The 9,555-nt window shown below is 32.3% G+C and overlaps 1 long non-coding RNA gene across 1 annotated transcript; it reads right to left on the bottom strand.

Annotated features, from left to right (window-relative positions):
- Positions 1–5,965: 5,965 nt before the first annotated feature.
- Positions 5,966–8,705, bottom strand: LOC139866231 (uncharacterized). The gene is made up of 2 exons (XR_011765329.1): positions 6,368–8,705; positions 5,966–6,277 (listed from the first exon to the last, which is right to left on the bottom strand). It is a non-coding gene; the product is annotated as an uncharacterized lncRNA (long non-coding RNA).
- Between the last annotated feature and the right edge of the window lie 850 nt (positions 8,706–9,555).

Raw genomic sequence — 9,555 nt, 5'->3', positions numbered from 1 at the left:
TAGCACTGTGTGATGGGGTAACGTTGGTTAAGTTTTGATAATTGAGTGCTCGCGTATAACAACACTTTTGGAATGCAAATGATTTGGATAATCTACGTTATGGATATACAAAAATCTTGTGGTTCAAAGACAACGTTTAATATTTACTAAACCTATGATTTCACCAACGTTTTCGTTGACAGATTCTTCTATGTTTTTCTCAGGTCTTGCACGATATGTGATACATGCTTCCGCTCACTATTTGATACTTGCATCCGATGTCGAGTATACATGCATTTCATGGAGCGTCTTTTGACTTTACTTTAAACCGTGTCGCCTAGATTTCAATCGTACTTATAACGTTGTAACTTAACTTTTGGTTGAACAATTCTTGTAAACTTTGAAACAATCTTATTTTGAAATGAAGGCGACATATTTTGGTCAAACGTTATCTTAAAGACTTATAATCAGGTAATGGGACCCACGTAGCCGACGCCGTCACTTGACGATTTGTCGGGGTCGCTACAATAATTGTTCGAGATTTTAGTGTCATCCAACATCATTTTGGTTAATTGGGATTAACTTGAAAGCAAGAGTGAGCTAATTATACTTCGGAGAGTGTAGAATACACGCCCGTAAGAGTTGACTAGGCACTGTCACGAATATAGCGGGGGTAAAGGGGGATGCGCCCCCTTGCGAGGTCCAAGACGGAGAGTATTACTAACAAAAAGTACCCTAATCATTTTCCTTCATTTCCATTATCAAAATTATACTAGTACAATAGCTGAAGAAACTTGTACATAACAAAAGTAATAATGAAGATGATCATACACGTGTAGACACGTGTATGTACCTTTAAAATCAAACAAATTGCAATAATTGTTTCGTGAGCGGGAATAAATGTCAAGATACATTCATACACAATGATCCAAGTTTTATTTTGTGTAATTCATACCACATAACCTGGAACCAGCAAACTCCATAATACATGAGCACTGATTACAAACTAAAAGTCGGATGAAGTGAAACAGATCGGACTCAATGGTCTGAAAACTCACACAATAGGCACAAACAGGTAGAGCCTCGATAAATCTTTCATTCTCAGGCAATACTCTTTGAAAAGCTAACAACGAAAACTCAATAAGTCATATACATACATGAGCATATTTATGCCTAAATAAGTAAAAGTTAACACATACACAATTGAACATATGAAATAAATCAGATTTGAGAAAGCTAGTCAATCTTTCTATAGTAGACCTTCCAAATGGTGGGTTTGTAGGATTTCAGATTGTATCGTACCTACTATAAGCAACACCATTAGGAAACTAACGTGTATCAGATTAAAACATCCATCATAAAATAATAAACTAGACAATATAACAAATTCACAAAAAAAGGGAAACAATAGCAAACTAAATGATGTCATACCTCGAAATAATCAAGAAATGATAATTCTCCTAAAATTACTCTTTTCTTTCAGCATCTATCAACTTCTAAAGGAGGAGAGTTCAATAACAAGAGAGTTGTAGCAACATCTCAATAGTAGTACCATCAGGCAAAAAACCCCGTGTGATCATTTTCTTTGATACCCTCTTTACCTCTTCAGCCTCGTCTTTTTCTTCAACAACTCTTGAAGATATACATTATAGGTGACACCATCTAGTACACAACCCGTCTCTTCCATCATTGTAAGCAACTCTTTAGCTTAATCAAATAAACATTTCTGGCAAAACAAATATATCGTCACAAATTATATGTCCAAACACTTGATTTCAATAACATTTCAACAAATAGATCTAATCCCAACAGTTGCCAAAAACATCATCAAGATGGTATACATCGTTTGCCAAAGTCACTACTTCAGAAACGAATAAGATCCAATGCGTAGGAATATTTAGAGTTTCTACACATTCCATCCTATTACGGTAAAGTATAATGGTTAGAGTTATATAATTGTCTTGCATTTCATTAAATCGTTTTTCAGCGGCTGTAAGTGTTTTAAACAACCCTTGAATGAAACAATCGTAAATGGTAAAAAAATATAAAAAAATTTTTGTTTTTTTTAAAAAGAATTTTGTTTTCAAAATTTTTTTTTTTTCGAAATTTTTTTTTTTTCAATTTTTTTTCAATCACATGTGATTGTAAAACCCAATCACATGTGATTCTACATGTCAAATCCAATCATATGTGGTTGAAATTTTTTTTTTCAATAAAATGAGGAATAATGACGAATTTCAATAAGTTTGTGCTAAAAACTTCAAACACCAAGTTTTTGATCAAAACTTGATCAAATCACCGAATTAAAGTATGAAATTTTGAAGTTATGATCACGAAGCGCTAACAAACTTGATCAAATCACCGAATTAAAGTCTGTTTCTAGTTGAAATTAAAAAAAAATTGTAATTTTTTTTTTCAATCACATGTGATTGGATTTGATATGCAGAATCACATGTGATTGAGTTCTACAATCACATGTGATTGGGTTTTACAATCACATGTGATTGGATTTGATATGCTAAATTAAAAAAAAATTAAAAAAAAATTTCAAATTTTTTTTTTCAATCACATGTGATTGTCGCGTCACATGTCGCGCTCTGATTGGTCCGTTGAATTTCAAACAAATTATTGAATTAAAGGGATTACAACTCTATATAACCATAGAGTAAAGTTTGAAAAAACAGTATGTGTAAAGTTTGAAAAAACAGTATGTGTCATACTGTCATATTAATAAAAATTTCTTGAATGAAGCACATTCTAACATCAACAAAACATAAAGAATTCATAATAACAACTGATGATCATAGTATCATACAACAAAATCAAACACAAATTGCATAGGTCAGAGTGCGCAAATCGTCTTCCTAACTGTATTTATAATGGTTAAAACTTACTACTTTTTATATATTTTTATACTTAAAAGTCCGTCAATGTTCATTAGTCTATGTCATCTTTAACGTTCCCGGTATCGGTATGGAACTTATCTTAAGTTCTTACACCTGTTCTCAAAAATGATCATTTAAGTTCCTTTAGCTGGTCAACTCTCAGTTATGAATGAATAAAGATTACAGTTCACAGTTACAACATTCCTCACATAATACTTAACAACAATTAATTTAATTTTAATTAATACATTAATACTAATACATGCATAACATAATAGTAACATGTAATTTGTCATTAGAGATATATATAATAGAAGTAAAAAGCAGTTAACTTTCATACATATTCATGAAGAAATAAAGAATAACATATTACCCATGCCATGAACTGACTTTGTAGAGCCACAATTCAAACCAACAAACCTTGGCCCTTATATACTCCATATAAATCTGATAGTGTAGCAATGAACATAGAACTGAGTATGTGATGTTCTCACAAACATACATTATTTCTTTTATATTTATACTCAAACGTGGACTCAACTATGTGACAAGCATGCAAGAAACAATGACTCGGTAATTGTAATTAGCAAGTTTTCCGTTTAAGGTTCGTCCCAAAAGAGCTGTGATTGCTAGCTGAATCGATGAAAACTCATAATCATCCTAGAGTTTGTTTGATTATGGGGTTTTGAATTTTGAGATATTAAGAAAACAATTGCAAATTAAACTAAGAACTAGAAATGGTTAAGTAATTATCAATATTAAAAGCATGTACACTTGCTTAATCCACTTGAAGCATTCGGATTGTTCTTTTATTCACTTAAGGTCTAATTGTGTTCAAACTTATTACTAATATCCCTACTAGGTGTTCTTATGATCAAATCAACACTTGCAAATTCCCATAAGCTTATATCAATTGATCTACTTAAATCATGCAATTATCATTATTACTTAGCCTAGGTTGAAGTACCCTAAAACCCTTTGGTAGTCAAAATCCCTTAAGAAAACCAAACTTCACTATTTTGACTAAGGACCAGTTGAAAACCAATCCAAACCAAGACCCTAATCCTTAGAAAGCCCCAATTTGATTGTCTAAATCACCTAAGTGTTGAAGTACAATTTGCTTCACTAATCAAATCCCTAAGAGAAGCTACACAACTCATATAATTAAATTAAAGTCCAAAACAAACATAGCAAAGGATCTTTTGGCTAATTCAAATGGCAAATCACAATCATCAACTCATAGATTCATCCAAATACAATCATAAACATTGATATGAACAATCCTTAGCTATCAAGCTTCATAAACAATAAACAAGTGTACATCATAAAATCTAGCCAATCATAGCTAGAACAAGATCAATACAAGTAATAAGAGTAAATCTAGACATCATTAAACAATGAATAAGAGTAGATTGTACCAAACTTATGAAAATTACAATTAAGCTAGATGAAGATGATGAAGAACAAGCCCTAGATCTTGATTCAATCTTCAAATCCTTGATGTAGAATGGATGAAATAATGAAAACTTGACGAAAACCTTTAAAATCTAGCTATGAAACCCTAATTTACTCAGCCATCACGTTCTAACTACTGCTCTATTGATGATGTTATATCTTATGAGAGAAAACCCTCATCTCATTCTATTTACAGTGAAACCTCTATAAATTAATAAGGTTGGGACCGGGATATTTTATTAATTTAGCGAAATATTATTATATCGATAAATTAATAAATTATGAATTTATAAAATTGGCTTATATTTGTGAGTAAATCTCAAATTAATGCATCGGCATTCGAAATTATCATGTCCGTTACTTAACCTATTTGAATAAAACATAAACAAGGACCTTCAAAATTTCCATGTATGTACATTCACACATTAATGAACTTGTCAAGTTCAATGTATATTGGGATTTAAAAAAAAAAAAAAAAATATAGTAATTATTAATTTATAGTTTCGCTGGGACCAATATATTAACATTGGGATTTCAAAAAAATTATTATCTTATTATTTTATCGATTGAGGTCCAAATTTGTACTGGTCCCAAGTTGGGACCGGACAAATTATTAATTTTATCGAGGTTATTAATTTATCGAGTATTAAATTATAGAGGTTTTACTGTATACCTCTTCAAAATCTGCCCAGAATTCCCAGCAAAACGTCATTCCATGTTCTGGAACGTCGTTCTTGTGCCCGTTCAGGTGGAACGCCGTTCTAGAAATTAGGAATGTCGTTCCTGAATCGCTCTCTAAATGCAACATTTTTCTGTTTCCATTTCCTTTGTATTTTCCCAGGTAGAACGCCATTATGTGATTTGAAACGGCGTTCTTAGAGTTGGAACGTCGTTTTGATGATCAGGAACGTCGTTCTTTATGCCCGTTCCAGCACTTTGCAATTTTTTAGATACATTTTGCACATTTTGGTCAATTTTACACCAAATTCATACATAGAACTGCTATAGTACTCAGAACGCGATTAAACCCAAGGTATTAACTCTTTGATCACAATGGACATGAAAACCGAGTAAAATAAGGTAGATATTGCGTGAGAAACATAGCGTGGATGAGCAATATCAGTATGATAAAAGAGGATATAAAAAATTGGTCAAACGAACTTGGTGTTAAGATGATATTGACTTTTATAAACTCCAAAGGAGGAGATTGTAAACCAAAGAACTACATAAACTCCACATTCATTTCACCCAAACATTGATTCATACACAACCTAAAATCTTCATTTTCATGTTAGTTTAACCCAAGTTCAAAAGAAAAAAAATTCACTGGTAAGTGAAACGAGAATTGCTAGTCACCACTTCATAAGGCGTTTTAAATCTAAACTATTTCCTATCGACTTCCTCTTGAACTTCACCATCTTCACAAATATAAAATATGTCATAAACAAATTACTATCAAAGCTACAATAGATATATACCAAGAAATAATCAATTATTTCAACAACAATCATAGCTACAAAAGATATAGCAAGAAATGCTCTTATGAATCTATACATGAATTTTTCTTTGTACTTAACTTCATCTTTGCTTGAATATGATAAAGCGAAGCTTTTTAACATAAACAAATATTATTTTAACCAAACAACTGCATAAACTACACATTAATTTTAACCCAAACATTGATTCAGACACAGCCTACAATCATCATTTTCATGTTCATGTTTAGTTTAACCAAAGGTCAAAAAGGTGGTGACGTAATACTACTAGTCAAATTAAAACATGCACCTTATAACGTTTGACCAAGTTCGTGGTACATCAGCATGGACTACATCATGCATTCTAAAGACCCAAAAGAAAATTTCTCACTCATAAGCGAAACGAGAATTACCCAGTCACCACTTTACATGGACTTTAAAGTCTAAACTATCTCCTATCAACTTCCTCTTTAACTTCACCATCTGCACAAATATGGGATAGAATAATTACTAGAAAAATAAATTTCGCTAAAACAAATGTATATGGAGAAAATAGTCTCGAGTATATCTTACTCTGAAGACGTACACCTAGGTTAGCTTGAGAATCATCTTCCGAGTTGTATTCCAATTTTGTTTCAGCATCTGAAAGAGAGTTTGATAATGAGGATGATGTAGCAACCTCTCAAGAGTAGCAACATGCTCGAAACCCCGGTTGATCATTTCCTCGTTCTCCGCCTCTTCAGTCTCGTCTTTCTTCAAGAACTCTTGAAGATAAACGTTATAAGTGACGTTATCACGCAAATAACTCGTCTCTTCCATCTTTGTAACCAACCGTTTAGCTTCAGAAAAGAGATTTTGTAGCAATACAAACGTACCATCACATTATAAGTATGAATATTCGGTTTCAATCCTTTAGATATCATTTCAGTGAACAAGTCTACTCACGTTTAAGGTTTCTCACATTTTCCAAAACCATCAATCAAGATGGTATACATATGTAGATAGGTCGCCAAATCACAACTACAGAATGAACAAAAACGATCCAACACATCGGAACAATTAAGATTCTTTCACATTTCATCCAACAATATTCGTTAAGTCGTGATTGTTGGAGTTAAACCATTTTCTTGCATTTCATTGAAACGTCTTTCAGCTTCTTCTGTAGGTTTTCATTTTTCAAACAAGCCGTGAATGAGAATATTGTATGTTATAATATCAGGAGTCAAACTTTTCTTTTTCATTTCTTTAAAAGATCCACGGCCAAATTGATCATTCTTTTCTTGCAATACCCATTTATCAGCGAATCTTACGTGATAATATTAGGCGAAATATCCCTCTACCATTCAATCGATAACACGTTTGGCTTTTCTAGTTCACCGCGTAAACAATATCCACTCCACGAGTGTACGATAAATTACATTTGAATTTAGACCTCGTTGATATATTTCTTCCACAATACGCTATGCATCCTTACAGAAAGAGTTTACCAAATGAAAGAAATGAACGGGCAAGGTTTAACTCCAAACGTAGTTACATATAGTGCACTCGTGGACGGGTACTGTTTACACGGGAAACTTGAAAAAGCAAATGGTGTTCTTGATCGGATAATATCTTGCTGAATACAATCACATATAACTCGTTGATAAATGAGTTTAAAAGAAAGAATGATAAATGAGGCCGTGAATATTTTTAAAGAAATGAAAAAGAATGATCTGACTCCTGATGTTATAAGTTACAACAGTCTCATTCACGGCTTGTTTGAAAACGAAAACATAAAGAAGTTAAAAGACGTTTCAATGAAATGTAAGAAAATGGTATAGCTCCAACAATGATGACTTACCGAATCTTGTTGAACGGAATGTTTAAGAAACTTAATCGTTCTAATGTGTTTAATCATTTTTGTTCATTCCATAGCCGTGATTTAACGATCATTACATATTTATACCATTTTGGTTGATGATTTTGGAAAATGTAGGAAGCCTGAATCGAGAGTAGACTTGTTCCTTGAAATACTATCTAAAGGATTGAAACCAAAAGTTCGTACTTATAATGTGACGATTCGTTTGTATGGCCAAGAAAGTCTCTTTAATGAAGCTAAACGGTTGGTTACAAAAATGAAAGAGGCAAGTTGTTTGCTAGATAACGTTTCCTATAATGTTTATCTTCATAAATTGTTGAAGAAAGACGAGACTTAGAGAGGTACAAAGATGTTACTACAACATTCTCGTTATCGAAATCTCCTCCAGAAGATGAAGATGATAGATGCGGAACAAAAAAAGTATATTTTAAGTATGCGGAACAAAAAGAGTATATTTTAAGTATGCGGAACAAAAAGAGTATATTTTAAGTGAAGTATCATTTCTTGAATATTTGCAAGTATGCCATCATTTGGTTTGTTTTTGTTTTCTTTTTCTTTCTTTTGCGAGTTTGTTAGGTTGTCTATTTGATTTTCTGATGGATGTTTCAATCTGGTACACATTAGTATTCTAATGCTGTTACTTAGAATAGGTCTGATACAATCAAGAATCCTCCTGCATTTATTAACTTATAAAGAACAATACCGCCCTGCAAACCCACCATTTGGAAGGTCTACTAAAGAAAGATCTTTTATGTTGTTGTTGAATTGTATCAGAGATTATCTGAATGTTCAATGTGTTAATTTGTGATATGAAAATGTTATGCATCCTATCTCAAATCTGATTTATTTCATATGTTTATGCGTTAACTTCACCTTATTTGGACATAAAATGTGCTTTTTGAAAGGATTACACATCGAAAAACTATATACGATGTATATGCCGTTAAACCATGACAGCTAAAGTTCCAGCTTGAGAGTAATTCCTCAAGTCAAAAGTAAATCATCCTATAATTTAACTTGATCTTTGTTATTATTAATCAAGATTTACATATATCAAAGAACGTACCTGTAAACTGATCCCGATTTCCATATGGGAAGTAACGTAGCTGTAATTTGTTTAGAACGAATTGAAAGATTGGTTGTTGAATGAAATAAGGTTGAAGATGTTTGCGTAAGAATGTGGCTGCAGATGATCGGATTAGGGTTTTTTAAGAACGTATAGAGGAAATGATGGGCCCAGTTTAGTTTACTTATGGGCTTATATCTTTAGTCTGTTTTTAATAAGTGGAATCAAGTGATCTATGGTCTTGAGTTACCCTTTCAATTTATTTGCGGAAGTCATTGAGATGACAATGAGTGAAAAAAAAACCACGACTCGAGGGTATCCGTACTCGTGATAAGAGGGTAAATTTAAATATTTTACCCGCGGGTAAGATACAGATAAAACTTTGTATTAGTAAACGGGTCGCTGGCGGGTACTGGTTATATCAAATCTGCGGGTAAAACCCAATTCGTGAATCTGTAATATTGGTTTGAAAAACCCGCGGGTATATTCATTAAATTCCCTATCCTATCCTACTACATATTAAAAGGAAGGGGATTATATCACCTTTTTACCCATTTTTTTAACTATTTTGCGTCAGAGCCCAAAAAAAAAAAAAAATGACGACTTGCCCTCGCAAGGAGCAAGGTGCCTTGCGCCTGGTATGAATAGGTCAAAACGAGTTTGCTCCCCTGGTGATATTGTATATTTTTATTTAAGAATATGTAAATGTTTACTTTAAAAATACACAAAAATTTTAAAATTTAATATTTATAGTTGTATTTAAATGTATATTTATATCCATATTTATATTTATAACTATATGCATATCTATATATATTTTTGTAACTTTAAGTTTGG

This window comes from Rutidosis leptorrhynchoides, chromosome 9 (assembly GCF_046630445.1).
Source record: "Rutidosis leptorrhynchoides isolate AG116_Rl617_1_P2 chromosome 9, CSIRO_AGI_Rlap_v1, whole genome shotgun sequence".
NCBI lineage: Eukaryota > Viridiplantae > Streptophyta > Magnoliopsida > Asterales > Asteraceae > Rutidosis > Rutidosis leptorrhynchoides.
The sequence above is the reverse complement of the archived record's forward strand: the minus strand, read 5'-3'. Positions and strand labels throughout refer to the sequence as shown.